At 40.9% G+C, this 12,904-nt stretch overlaps 1 protein-coding gene across 1 annotated transcript in view; it reads left to right on the plus strand.

Annotated features, from left to right (window-relative positions):
* The first annotated feature begins 4,351 nt into the window (after positions 1–4,351).
* The window catches only part of cntn2 (contactin 2), a 91,060-nt gene continuing 82,507 nt past the window's right edge, over positions 4,352–12,904 (plus strand). Inside the window, exon 1 of the mRNA XM_070958910.1 lies at positions 4,352–4,474. The gene's annotated coding sequence lies outside the window, so the exon portion shown is untranslated. The remainder of the gene's footprint in view (positions 4,475–12,904) is intronic.

Consider the following 12,904-nt stretch of genomic DNA (forward strand, 5'->3'; position numbering starts at 1 on the left):
TTCTTAACAAAGAGAGAAAACAAGGAGACTCGTACTTACTGACCAAACAACCAGACATAGACCATGGAATAAGGAATAATCTGGCAACGAGGAGAAGCAGGTCCATGTCTTTTATACTCTCCCACATGAAGGGAGAGTGAATGCAGGTGAGTTGCTGTGGGAGGAGCTGGCAGCAGGTGAGGGGCTAACCAGCCACGACTCCAGGGGTAGACAGACAGACACAGACACAGGGAAAAAGGGAGAGGAGACACACTGGGAGAGACAGGAAGGCAGGATCATAACATCGATAGCCTACGTTTGACCACACAAGCCCGATAAAGTCATGCTAATCTTCCACTCCTCCCCCAAGCACTGTACTACTAACTTGACTAAAACTAATGCTATGTCAACCGCACAGACTGTACAGGTGCTGGTCATAAAATTTGAATATCATGGAAAAGTTGATTTATTTCAGTAATTCCATTAAAAAAGTGAAACTTGTATATTATATCCATTCATTACACACAGACTGATATATTTCAAATTTTTAGTTCTTTAATTTTGATGATTTTAAACTAACAACTAATGAAAATCCAAATTTCAGTATCTCAGAAAACTAGAATATCACTGAAGACTGATTGACAAATTCTAAAAATGTTGTCCAACTGAAAAGTATAAACATGAAAAGTATGAGCATGTACAACACTCAATACTTAGTTGGGGCTCCTTTTGCCTGAATTACTGCAGCAATGCGGCATGGCATGGAGTCAATCAGGCTGTGGCACTGCTCAGGTGTTATGAGAGCCCAGGTTGCTTTGATGGGGGCCTTCAGCTCTTCTGCGTTGTTGAGTCTGGCATCTCGCATCTTCCTCTTCACAATACCCCATAGATTTTCTATGGGGTTAAGGTCAGGGGAGTTTGCTGGCCAATCAAGAACAGGGATACCATGGTCCTTAAATCAGGTACTGGTAGCTTTGGCACTGTGAGCAGGTGCCAAGTCCTGTTGAAAAATGAAATCTGCATCTCCATAAAGTTGGTCAGCAGCAGGAAGCATGAAGTGCTCCAAAACTTCCTGATAGACAGCTGCATTGACCTTGGACCTAAGGAAACACAGTGGACCAACACCAGCAGATGACATGGCACCCCAAACCATCACTGACTGTGGAAACTTGACACTCGACCTCAGGCAACGTGGATTCTGTGCCTCTCCTCTGTTCCTCCAGACTCTGGGACCTTGATTACCAAAGGACATGCAAAATTTACTTTCATCCGAGAACATGACTTTGGACCACTCAGCAGCAGTCCAGTCCTTTTTGTCTTTAGCCCAGGTGAGACGCTTCTGACGCTGTCTCTTGTTCAAGAGTGGCTTGACACAAGGAATGCGACAGCTGAAACCCATGTCTTGTATAAGTCTGTGACTGGTGGTTCTTGAAGCACTGACTCCAGCTGCAGTCCACTCTTTGTGAATCTCCCCTGCAGTTTTGAATGGGTTTTGTCTCACTATCCTCTCCAGAGTGCGGTTATCCCTATTGCTTGTACACTTTTTTCTACCACATCTTTTCATTCCCTTTGCCTTTCTACTAATGTGCTTGGACACAGAGCTCTGTGAACATCCAGCCTCTTTAGCAATGGCCTTTTGGGGACTTGCCCTCCTTGTGCAAGGTGTCAATGATCATTTTTTGGACAACTGTCAGGTCAGCAGTCTTCCCCATGATTGTGTAGCTTACAGAACTAGACTGAGAGACCATTTAAAGGCCTTTGCAGGTGTTTTGAGTTAATTAGCTGATTAGAGTATGGCACCAGATATCTTCAATATTGACCTTTTCCACAATATTCTAATTTTCTGAGATACTCAATTGGGGGTTTTCATTAGTTGTAGTTGGTATAATCATCAATATTGAAAGAAGTAAATACTTGAAATATGTCAGTCTGTGTGAAATGAATGTATACATTATACAAGCTTCACTTTTTGAATGAAATTACTGAAAAAAATCAACTTTTCCATGATATTCTAATTTTATGACCAGCACCTGTATCAATAATGCCAATTAACGTTGTCAGCGTTGTTGCCTTTAACTGGCATTTTAACTTAGTAACTGCCATTGGTACACAACACATTGCCCACGGGCTAAATCCTGCCATTAACTGACTGGCACAGTGCTGTTAACTCATAATTTCACACAAACTCATTCAGCGTTCTCTCGATATTACCAACACGTTTCCCGCGTCCTACCAAGTTCACTGGTGTTGCAGCTTTGAAGGTGCATAAAACAAGCCCCTTTGGAGATGCCTGTCATTCACACAGAAGTTATCAATGAACTGATTGACTCAGGGGTGGGGTTTATATACTATTGCTGTTGTCATTGTTCTGATGAGTTTGTTCAGTGTGACAAGAATAAACACACGTAAATATGAAGTCTACTCCTCTTCACTGAAATATAAGATGTTGTGTAAAACTGGCTACCATTGTGCTATTAACACACAATTTCACTAAATTTATTCATACATTGCGCACAATGCGCATGTATTATATTGCGCGGAATTTCGCGAGATAATTAATACTGACACGTGATTGACTCACTTTATCCCAACATGAGCTGAACATGTTAATGTGCTTTGCATATCATGTAGTTTCTACACTATACTGTTAGATTTTGTTTCAGAACATGAAACAATTGTGTTAAACACATCAAAGATGTTTATATTAATCCAACAGATGGCAGTCTCATTTTTTTCAGGGGTGTGGAGAGACACAGGGAGCAGCACCTGCCGCCTCTGTGTTCTACTTGCAGGAAGCCAAGCGCCCACAACAAAAGGAGATCCAAGCTCTCCGCTACTTGCATCTGACAACGAGATGCTGCGTCAAGCTCGCTGGGAGAGGGAGGAAATTACCGGAAGTTATTCGATATTGCCTTCAAAATAAAAGGTTGTAGTTTGACGCTGTGCTGGCCTAGTCCCATTGCCTTCTTTAATTTATAGTATCCAGCCTCCCTGCATGTGCTCAGCTGTCGCTCATACGGCATCTTAACACTGAAAAAAGTTATACATGCACATAATTGTTAAAGAAAGAGTCCAATTCTTCATGGCATCGGACAGGATCTTGAGTTCATTATAAAAATTGTTTGTCCATAATGTAGTAAATTTAATGACAATTTGTAATTGGGTAGGATCCTGAAGACATGCTCCCAGTACAAAGCACCACAACATGAAAAGAAAAATTAGGGTGCAAGACGTCACATGTCCTGTCAGGTGCAATCCTCAGACTATGACACCACTGAAACCACCAAAACAAAGCGTCAATGAGCCGGCCCTTTGCAGGTATGAGCCCACAGTATGAGTATTAAGGACTTGCTCTGACAACAGCCAGTTTCAAAGACCCAAAACATCCAGACTCATATCATATTCTCAGCATTCTATTCTGGATAACTCGGTAATTCTTAGACAAAGAATGTGGCCCTGGTCCCACCTCAATCAGTGACATCAGCATTTAGTCCAGCGGCTCGTGGGACTCACTTGGTGGGTCTGATTGGGCTGTGGCTCATTGATCGTAAGAACTGCTGACAGACACATAAGCTTTCACATTAAAAATGCATATTATAATTGTGATATACTAACATTGCTCCTAAAAGCTGCATTAATCCACTTTTGGTCACTAGGTAAAGACAACCTTCAAAATAAAATGACAGGCACACACTGCTGACATATTTGGCCATCACCCTCTCAAGATTTACCTACTAGACATGTTAACAAAAAAGTAGACATTGGCCAACATTTCTGTGCTTCTGTGCTAGAACTGTGTTGTGTGCGTCTTCTTTAAACACTCAATTTCGAACTGTCTTCACCAGCTGAAGGTAGTAATTGTCTTTTTGCCATATGGTGCTGTTTTTTTCAGGAGTAACTGAAAATGGCTGGCTGCTGCTGCTGCTCGAAACAGGACTAATAAGAACAGTGAGATTCCTCTTCCGACATGTCTGATAATTCTCTGTGGGGTTTCAATTAACAGCAGTCTTTTCACAGTAATGAAAGAATTCAATTTAACTTAAAATAAACTTTGAAAATATAAAAATACTGATTAACATAGCTTTAAAAATACTAATACAATACTAACATAACAACAGAGGATATTCTGGCTGGATGCGCCAGGGCAAATTGATAGACTGACCAGCTGTTGTGTCTACATTGTGTAAAATGGATACCGGAAGTACTTTTGCCGTATTTTCGCGGACTTGAAACTGGCGAAGGGGAGCATAAGGCGGCCGAAAGAAAGCGGGGATGAGGAAGAGAGGAAGAAACTGAAGAGACGAGAGAGAGACAGACAGACAGACAGAGAGAGAGAGAGAGAGAGAGAGAGAGAGAGAGAGAGATCTGTGAAGGAGTCGCGGCTGCTTCCACCGTCTGAAACACGGCGCAGGTTCCACCGACGAGGCGAGCAGCATCAAGGCGCCTCCTGCGCACCATCCCTGCTCCGCATCGCTTCTGCCTGCATCCCAGCCAGGTAAACAAACCCCCACCTCTAACCAAACACCTTTATCTTTGTTATAAATTACATTTCTTCCTCTCTTTTGGCGTCATAAAAGGAAAAGGGCAGCTGCGGGTTTTCGGGATGTTGTGGAAGCTGCTTTCGGCTGTTTCTCCGGGCTCACCGTCGAACGGGGATCCTGCTTATTAGTGTTTTTGACGCAGTAGCTCAATGGACCGCGAACATCCTCAGAATACCAACAGCTAACGTTACTAAACGTGTTTTTCTCTCGTGTAATGCCAAACCTCCCATTAAATGTGCCTCTTTATTGTCGCCTTGCCTTTCGGCCTCTTAACATGACTTAGGACCTGTGGTGTGCAGCCTGTGTAGATGAGTGAGTAACTCAGCCTTTCCTTAAACTGACGGTACATTTCAACATATTGAAGGCTTCGGTCGTGTGTGTGTGTGTGTGTGTGTGTGTGTGTGTGTGTGTGTGTGTGTGTGTGTGTGTGTGTGTGTGTGTGTGTGTGTGTGTGCGTACGTGCGTGCGTGTATGCGACATTTCATTGCGCTGGAGAAGGTGCTGCTCGATGCACGCAGTGTTTCGCGGAGGTCCACTCGCTGACAGTCACAGCTGATCCTCTCAGCAGTTTGCTGTCAGACGTTCTGCTGGTTTTAAGATGCGTTGACGCTGGAAGCTTTGAGGACACTGTGCTGGTCTGGCACAGGAGGGTTTGCAGCTTGTACACTCAGCGGGGGCTCGGGTTCAGGAGATGAATCCGTTTGAGAGAAGGGGCCCATGGAGGTTCTTTGAGGGGTTGTGTGGAGGTCCTGGACTGAAGGACCACAAAAACATTACTGAGAATACATCACTTTGATTTAATTCAGTTTATAGTTGAGATTTGGAGGATGAGTGATGAGGTGAGCGGCTGATAATTCAGTATTCCTGTCTTTTGATGCTGGGATAATTATGACTGGAGTCACAAGTTTTTATTTATAGTCATAGTAGACATCTATAGTCAGTACTGTGATAATAAATAATATGAACTTGAATGAGTCTGTTTGGAGTTGTGAGACATGAAGAGGTTGGAGGTAAAGCATCATCTTGTTCAGTAATCATGTAACATGTTGGTGTGGACGCTGTGGTAATGCAAGCTGTGTGCTCTCCTCATACACTGTTTTCTTCTACTTAGAGTGCACCACACACTTTGAGTAGGCTATGATATTATAACAGTTGCATAGCTCTAATCTCTGATAGTTAGGATGTCTTTAGCATACATACAACCTGTCAATCCAATCTGGTATTTTTTGTAATCTCTTACATGTTTTTGTTAGCAATATATTATATACATATGCACATAGGATGTCAGATTAATGCTTATGATATCATGACCAGTGTTCCCAGCATTTTTGTTAGTTTTAATGAGAAAATGTATTAGGTCTATATTTCATTTCCATACTCTCTTATTGATGTCGTTCTGTGGTAGTATTAGAAATGGAAAGTGACACCACGGCCAGTTCTCTCATTATATCTGAGGATTCGCCCCTCAGAGGAACTTTAGCCAGCCAACCGGAATATTTAAAGTGAATCTTTAACTCTCTACTGCTCGCTGCCACTCTCTCTCAGAGGTCCACAATAATGATGGCAGGTTATCAGGATGCTGCTTTCTATTCTTTGAATCAGTCATTTCAAAAATTTGAAAATGTGGCAGTGCTTGGTCTATGCTTAATTTTGTGAAGTGCATCATGTACGTTCATGTATGTAGACTGTACTGTAGTGTGTGTAAACTATAGGTACAAATGGGCTTTACCAGCTTTACGTTCTGATACTAAGTCAATGAAATGATTTGAGCTGCCAAGTCTAAAGAGGACAGTAACTCTTGTATGAGGCAGTTTCACAATACTTCAGTCTAATTACTATTTGGTTTAATCTAACTTAAATAGATTTGTGTTTATATTCCGGTATTTGGTAGATACACAATAGTTTGATTCACTTTACTGATTGCCACGTTGTTGCCTTTAACTGGTATCAGTGGAGTGTTTCCTGTTTCAGCTGCTGAGGGCTGCTAGAAAGAAGCAGGTTATCCAGGTTAGACTCAAAGGAAAACCGTTCAATTGTTTTATTATTTTAGACCTCCTAGAAATCATTCCCACACAGATTCAGTCATATTCACATTCCCATACTACACCCACTGTATGCACATGCAGCTAACCTGAACTAAATTATTCATAGTTTAGATTTCATTGATCAGATAAGTGAGACATCACAAACTCATTTTGCAGCAGCTGACTTGTCAGAGACTCTAAAGATCCCAGAAAAAAAGTCAGTCATGTACTCACTATAAAAACACAAAAATAAAGACGCAAAGCTAGAAAAGATGTGCAAATGAGCTTAGTGCTGCAATTCAGAGTTTGGCAGAGTGTGGCTGTTAAACACTGTGACATAATATAAAGTTGAGGTAATCATAAGGCTGCAGGATGTTGAGTTGCAGAAAAGAAAGGTGATTGTTACTGGTCATATTTACATGGACACATCTAACCAGTAGGCAGTTTACTTGTGACCAAATGTTGTTGTAAAGAAACCTGAAATGACAAATACTAGCAAAATATTAGCTGCAAGATCACACTTAAAGATAGATAGTAAATGTTCTTACAACACTCTATTGATACCAAGAAAGTGACTTCAAAGGCCAGATGTATTTTGAGAAAAACACATTTTCCATCTTATTCACAGTCAGATCAGTCACTTGGTCTGCATCCAGTACAGAGACCACTCAGTGGCATGTTCAGCTGAGCACAAAGACTGAAAGCAGGTGGAAACTCAAAGACAACTCCAGACATGTCCTGTTCACATGTTCAGTGCTACCTTTATGCTGTAAAGTTCAGATAATGTGACGTCAAGTCTCTACATGTCTACGTTCTCATGTTTGTGACACTGAAATCAGAGTATTCCGTGCTCTATTGGAGGTAATGGCCCCAGCAGATTTCTCTGCACATTAAGACCTTTATTGGCCTCGGATAGTGAGCAGTTGTTTATTCATGTACAACACAGCAAAGTCAGGAGTTAGACTGGTACTCATTAGAGTTGGGCGGTATCCAAATTTTGATACCGTCAAACTTTCCCCAGGGTATACGGTATTACTGTGACTAATTAAAAATCACTTTGCAGGGCAGTGTGGCATGCGCGCAGTTCAGACGGTCAATGCTCACGCTAAGAAGCACCAGTCCTAACTTTTAGCATACCAGAATGAAGGGGAGAAACTCAGTTGAAAGCCTCTACCAAGCATTGCCACCCAAACGAAACATAATTCATACCCAACAAAAATATATGCGCATGTAAGTCAAAGGTACGGCATCTGCTGATTTCACCACTTCACGCAAACTACAAAAGCCCGGTATCATATGAAAGCAGAGAGTCTGATGATCACGAAGATGTCTGCCTCCTCACTGTGTGGCGAAGCGCCTGGACATACCTGTGTTAAAACATCTGTACGACTGCTTGGGTTCATTCTTAGCATGCACTTTGTTACCTTTTCCTCGAGTAAAAATTCAACCAGATACATTGAACGGAGTGGACTTCATTTTTGTTATGACGATGCTACAATTATGTTAGACCGCTATAGACCTATATGCACAGCATGTTTTTTTAATGACGGTAATGAAACTGATACCGTTGCTATTTTTAGATACCACATGATACCTTATTACCGGATTACTGCCCAACCCTAGTACTCATGTAGTGTTTTCTTCATATGTAATGAAGCAGTATGTAGAGTGGGTAAATAACCGTGATGATTGTAAAGATGACCATCACTGGGCTAAAATTACAATGACTGGATGGACCAGATGTTTGCTAATGATTGAAGCAGTGCACAGAGGCTGAAAGCAGTTGTGGTTGTTGGTCTTGAGATCATGATTAGATTTATTGGTGTTTCAAAATAAAACTATTTCATTGTACCAAAGGGTGTTTGTAATGTTAACAGTGTAGACGTTCATGCTTTTCCTCTGAGGCTCTCCTGACTTTTGTTCTGTTCTCTTCTGGGATGCCTCTGACGCTGAGAGTCATGACTTGATGAAAACTCCATGATAAGAATGTTCTGACATCATCCTGATATGATGAGATCATGACCAGTGTTCAGGCTTTTTGAGACAAAGGTGCCAAAGGCTGTAGAACATGTGCAGCATATGCAGTTTGTGCTGTGCGCTGAAGTCAAGAAATCAGGATTTCACTTTTTGTTTACCAACTTGAGGGCAGACAAAGAAAAGGGCAAAAAAGGACAAGAGGGCACAGAGTCTGATGAAAAAAGAGAAGAGAAGAACAATGAAGGAAAAGAGCTTTCCAATGTGACCAGTGAACAGATGACAACAGGACAGTCACATGACTCAGAAGCTAATGAAAAACAAATACTGAAAATAGAAGAAGCACTAAAATCCAAAATAAATAAGTATGTCCAATTTGTCCTGTGTGGTTATACAGTTCGGTCATGCGACAAAAAATAACCATTATTTTGAGTATATACAGTAAATTAAATACACATTACTAATCAAAATAGTTTGTACATGATATACATTTAGTGTACTTTTTAAATCATAATCTTAATATGGGCAAGTCTACTGACAGGTATAGACAGTGACATTGGGTTTGGTCCCTAAGTGAAACCCCTGTGGTAACGAGTGAGGGTTTGATGAAGAGCTGACTGTCCTCTGACTGCCAACACTGGGTGAACCTGAGTAAGAAGATGCTGCTTAATTGTCACTCCAGGGCTGTCTATCAAATACCCAACTTAAAACTGACTTCAATGCAGTGAATTTCTGCTTTCTACTGACCTATTAAGTACTGACATTCAAAAAATAGGCTACTGAGGTCAATATCCAGTAATATCTACTGCTTCTGTAACTTAAGCCAACTAAGCTTTCATTATAAACTTATGCTCGTTTGGTTAACAGATGATGCCAATTCATTGAGTACCTTGATCTTGGAGAAATTGTGAGTGACATTTTCCTCCACACTAGATTTCTACACATACCATCAGCATGCTTGGTATTTAAATGCATCAAAGCAGTTACTGATAAAAGTAAATAAACAGTTTCCTCAAAAATTAGTGATGGCCAATAAAACCAAATTGACCTGCTTTTGAGTTCGATAGGCAGGGAAAACCCTGATATTTGATTTTTGCAGCCAATATTAAGGATGCTGATATTTGAATTAAAGAGGGAAAAATATGCCTTCATAGAATGTGGCCACCACACCAGAAGAACTTCTAAGTGCTTCCAAAGCACCAGAAGAACTGCTCGTTTCCATTCTTTTCATTGAATTTTGACAGTTCAAAAATCTTATAACCATATATTGACTTATTTAATTTAATGTGACCACATGGCATTTTGAGGGTCCTTTAAGTGTATTTTTTAAAGAGCTGTGACAAACATACGGTTTGTACACAATGGGACATTTTACAGTGGAAAAACTGTCAGTCCTCTCTGGTGGACAGACTATGTAATTGCAGCACTGTTTCTACATTGCCTTAAACATGTCTTCATATGCATGTATGCAGATACAGAAATATCTTTAATTAGCCAAAATTGGCTCCTATATTGTCTGTGACAATTGAGAGAAATTCTTGTCAAATATTATCTGTGTTTATGGATCCTATTTTCTCATGTTTTGTGTCTGAGTGATTAATGGGGACAGCAGTGTTTGAAATTGGTCCAGTATTAAGTGAGAGCGCTGCAGCCGGTACCCGTGAACGTAACCCATCAGATATTTTTGTGTCATCAATGCACGTCCACGAGAAGTATTTGTTTTTGCCTCTGACACACTCAGATTGTTACTAGAAGTTTCTGACAATGTTATGGAAAGGATCCCTACACAAATAGCTTTTTCTTGAAGAGCAGCATCTTTATTGTTTGACCAGAAACTGATGCTACATTGCTCTTGCCAAAGCCACCAGAAATTATTTTGTCATTATGGAACACACTTCAAACTCAACAGAAGCAAATTAAACTGAGGAGACTGTCCTGGTTAAAAAATAGAAGTACCATGTTATCTTGAGATGATAACACAGTTGTGATCATGAGACAGTGGCCTTGCAAAAGAAATATGAGCTACTACAATGGCTCTCAGCCTGTGAATGAGTGCTATCTGCTGTATCTCCTTTTATCCCCTCAGTCCCACACTCTTACAGCTATACTGTCTGCTGCTCCGCTGCTCCACGTCTCCATTTCAAGGCTGCTATTGATCCACCAGTTGAATGGACCAGACTCCATCTACGGTTCATAAGACATGCTTTGAGCTGGAATGGAGCACTAAAGCCTTCACTCAAACCTTTCTCAGTCAGAGAAGATTCGTGTCAGTGTGCCCAGCTTGCTCAACGGCCCTTTATTCTGTAATAAGGGGTGAGGCCAAAGAGGCCAATCCCTCCATCTCACAAAGATATGATCTACAGAACCCTGCCTTCACTGCTGAACCTTTCAGCTTCTCCAAACTGTCAGATAGATGTGGAAATATGGAGCTGACAGGAAGGAAGAATCACCCTGATAGCAGATCTGAGAGTGCATCTGTAACAGAAATGGCAACTGCTGTAACTTGAAATTCCACAGTCAAATTCCACAGCTTTTTTTTTTGCATTGTCTATTATGCTTTTGCATATTGCACAGATGGCTTTCATACATTTTCCAACTCTAACTGAGAGGGCACTGACGATAACAATCAAATCAGAAGTCCTTAGAAGAAGCAGAGATAGCAGTTCACACATTGACAGTTCATACCAGTTTTCGTCATGTGTCATGTGGTGAGTTGTGTTGGTTGTCTAGAATGATCACACTCTCTCATTTAACCTAATCAACATGGGCGGTGTTCAAAGGCATGGTGGAGAAATGAAGGAGATGGCCTGGATAATATGATCTAAAATCTACAGTATAGTAACTTGTATCTACTTTGTATGCTTATATAAATATATCACAGTAAGTACAGATTTACTTATGTATTAAAATTTGATGCCATTTGATTTTAAAGATTCAAATAGAAATTCAGTTTTCATCCGGCCATTGTAACAAATCAACTGAAGGAGAATCACAGATTAGTTGAGGAAATGTGGATATATCTGAAACTCTAAGCCTCATCACAACCTTTAAAGAACCTGTATGTATGCTGCTGCTACAAAATGCCCTCAAAACAAAGACAGCAAACACCCAACAAACTGTTGTCACTCAGTGTAGTTTTTCAAGACCAAGAAGAGAAGAGACAAGAAACTTGTTATGATGGACATGTCCTCAGCAGTACTGAGGCTGATGAACGTCCTGCTGTTTTACTCTCCCTCATTCTGACTGGAGGCTAAGCACAGAACTCCTTCTCAGTGCACATAAAGTCAAATACACTTAATATGCAGAAATGAACACTATCCAGTCTGCGGTCATACCTCCGTGATGTACTGACATCATCACCTGATTGGAGCTGAGTGTAGGAACCAGCACACTATAAGCCATGCTGTGTGTGTGCAATGCATATCCAGTGTGTGTAGATGCAGTGTGCATGGCCAGTGGGTTTGTCTATAGTTTCTTGTTTTAAATATCTTAGTTTAGTTATATAAACACTCATGTCATGCAGGCGTGTGTGTGTGTGTGTGTGTGTGTGTGTGTGTGTGTGTGTGTGTGTGTGTGTGTGTGTGTGTCTCAGTGTCTGGGATGACTTGCTGGAGGACGTCTGGTGTCTGGGAAAGGTTGAGGCTGTAGATAGAAGCCTTCCAACAGCCTGAGTCCAAATTAAAACTCAGTGAAGCGCTGTGCAGGCGGACATGCTGCAGACTGCTAATAGCAGGATAGCGCTGTGGAGCTATCACACTGATCATTTTAGGTAAGCTAACGCTGCACAGCTAAACCACTGGGAATAAAGGGCTAGACTTTCAAGTGTGGTGCTGTTAATAAAAATGTAGTGCCATCCTGCTCACAATAAATTGCCGGAAATGAAAGGTCCTGTAAGTCTTCCCAGCTCATCTGTTGCAGTGCCCAGCTGGAGGAGTTTGCCACTTGTATGAAAACAAATGATGAAATGTCATAGTAATGTTTTGACTTTCAATAGTTGCTTCATTTTTACATTTTACACATGTTAGTCATATGATTGTTTCATACATTTTAAAAAATGTATTTAATATTGAATATTTTGTAACTCTTGAAATTGCTGGTGTTTATCTTTTCTACAAAATAATTTTCAATGTTTGAAATATTGTGTGGTTTTATTTTTTACAAAATTGTCAGAATGATGACCTAACCCGAGAGCTTCACTGGGCACGTATCCGTGACATCACATATGCGATGTGTATTTGCTCCGTCCTCCACACGTCTATAATCACCAGTTCTGTCAAGTTTTAGAAGTGGAGCATTTCGCCTGCCGAGCTTTGTTGACTTGCTCGGATCGTGTTTATTTGGCCATTTTCTCTTGATTTTCGTGCTTGTACTATGGGTAAGTTGGCT

Source organism: Chaetodon trifascialis, chromosome 3 (assembly GCF_039877785.1).
Source record: "Chaetodon trifascialis isolate fChaTrf1 chromosome 3, fChaTrf1.hap1, whole genome shotgun sequence".
NCBI classification, from domain to species: Eukaryota; Metazoa; Chordata; class Actinopteri; order Chaetodontiformes; family Chaetodontidae; genus Chaetodon; species Chaetodon trifascialis.